This window comes from Prionailurus viverrinus, unplaced genomic scaffold (genome assembly GCF_022837055.1).
Source record: "Prionailurus viverrinus isolate Anna unplaced genomic scaffold, UM_Priviv_1.0 scaffold_182, whole genome shotgun sequence".
NCBI lineage: Eukaryota > Metazoa > Chordata > Mammalia > Carnivora > Felidae > Prionailurus > Prionailurus viverrinus.
Genome location: NW_025927572.1, coordinates 29,161 through 31,341, shown reverse-complemented (window position 1 = coordinate 31,341; position 2,181 = coordinate 29,161). Strand labels below are relative to the sequence as shown.

Genomic DNA, 2,181 nt, shown 5'->3' with positions numbered 1-2,181 from the left:
GAGAAAAAAGAAATACACTTACCATGTGTTTAGAAAAATTTGAATTCCTACCAGTCTATACCTACCCCACTGTCTAAATTCCCCAGCTGGAAGATTTAGAATCTGTGCTTGAGCCAAAGCCTCCAGGAAAACCGCTGCCTGACTCTGCATTTGATGCGGGTCCCCAACCGATGGCCGCACCTGATTTAGAACCACTATCGGAGTTCTTTCCAGAACCAGGGACCCGAGGAGGTTCCTCGACACATGGCACATCGAAGTACCCTACGACCCAGCACTTTCACGACTAAGTACTTAGCCAAAGGATACAGGTCTGCTGTTTTCCAAGGGGCACACGCACCTCAGTGTGCATAGCAGCACTATCAACGGTAGGCAAAGTATGGAAAGGGGCCAAATGTCCATCGACGGATGAATGGATACAGAAGAGGCGGTATCCATCTAACAACAGAGCAGTGCGCGGCCACCAGAGGGAATGAAGTCTTGCCATTTGCAAGTACCTGGATGGAACTGGAGGGTGTCATGCAAAGTGACATTTGTCCCTCAGAGAAACACATGTATCACAGGACCTCACCCGTGTGAGGACCTTCACTTCCCAAACAGAGGAACTCGGGAAGGGAAGGGAAGAAGGGAAGAAAAAATAACATACAAACAGGAAGGGGGACAAAAACGTAAGAGGCTCTTCCCCTAAGGGGAACAAACAGAGGGTTCCTGGAGGGGGTTGTGCCGGGGCGGGGGCTGAAAGGGTGAGGGGTATGAAGGACTCTCCTCCTCAAACCACTGTTGCCCTATAGGCTAACTACCTTGGGGGTACATTGAAAAAATAAATTCAATAATAATATCAGAGAGGGCGAGGGCGAGGGCGAGGGCGAGGGCTACCTGATCATCTGCCAACGTCACAAAGGGAAAGTCCGGGAACCGTTTGGGAATGAAGCTGTCTACCGCTTCTCAGTCCTGGCAAAAGAACAGCTGCAGCTTATAGGCAGTCACGTCCCTCTGTAAGGCACCCGACAAACGCCTTCCTGCTTCTCAAAAGCTCATCTGGGCTTCGATGAGATTCAGGAAGTTTGCAGTCACCCCATCGTTCCTCGATCGCATGACTTTCACCTCGGTTTCCTATTACGTAAAACGAACACAGCCAAAGCCCTTTGAAGGACTAGTGTGAATATCTTTCCTGTCCTGAACCAGAAGAACCTCTCCAAAGCTACCAAAATATTCTTTCAGATCCTGTTCGGTTGTTTTCCACGGGAGACCCAACACTCTTAAATCGGACGTTTTCTGGATGGCTCTCTTCACTTTCACTGCTGAAGAAGCAGGCATCTGTCTCGTCCCTTTTTCTGTGGCTATCTTTGGGATAAGTTGACGACTGTCCGCTACCGGATTTCCCCAGCCAGCATCAGGGATGTGCAGGATGTGTTTGACCAGCCGGACACCTCTCATACACTGAGACGCTGGATTCCGGTAGTGCAGTCCACGTGCTGCCGACAAACTGGGCTGTCACTGTGGACAGCAGCACTGTCCCAGTCGTCTTCCGATGGCATTTCAATGGGCTCGTCATTCTCATCTTTGGTCACCCGAGTACATTCAGACACCTGCTCTTATTTCTCTGCTAGGGTTCCGCTGCTAGGAAGCCTGACAGGGAACCCGAAGCGGCGAGGGATCCAGGAGCAGCCCAGCTACTGCTTCGCTCCCGCGAAATGGCCGCCTTGTAACTCTTTACGGAAGAGGAAAAAACACCACCGTGACCGCCACCATTTAATAACCTTGCTCTAAGTGTGGAGAAAGCAACCACCCATCCCCAAAAGGAAACTTGGGCAGGCTACACGTACAGGACATATGGAGCCTATACTTGCAAGTGCTTACTTACGTGGGAACATGGAAGGGTCGCCTGAGTCCCTGATGGCCCAGATGGGGTTCTTTGGAGGTGTCTGAATGAGTTTTCTTGTGTGCTCCCTTAGAGAAAGCTGGCCGTGAGACGACGCGGCCAGAAACTAGGAAGCCCTTTGGTTCCATCAGCGAAGCCCCGACTTTTGGGGAGGAACGGACGCTCACGGAGATATCCCGGGCCACATTTGGTTTGTGGGTTGCTGCAGCTTTTTTTTTTTTTTTTTTTTTTTTTTGGCTTCTTTGCGCCAAATTGGCTGTGTTCTCATTGGAAATGGAAAACACCTGCGCGATGGGATCCAT

The 2,181-nt window shown here is 50.7% G+C and overlaps 1 pseudogene; it reads right to left on the bottom strand.

The window, feature by feature from the left end:
* Positions 1 to 852: 852 nt before the first annotated feature.
* Positions 853 to 2,181, bottom strand: LOC125158226 (TAR DNA-binding protein 43-like; annotated as a pseudogene).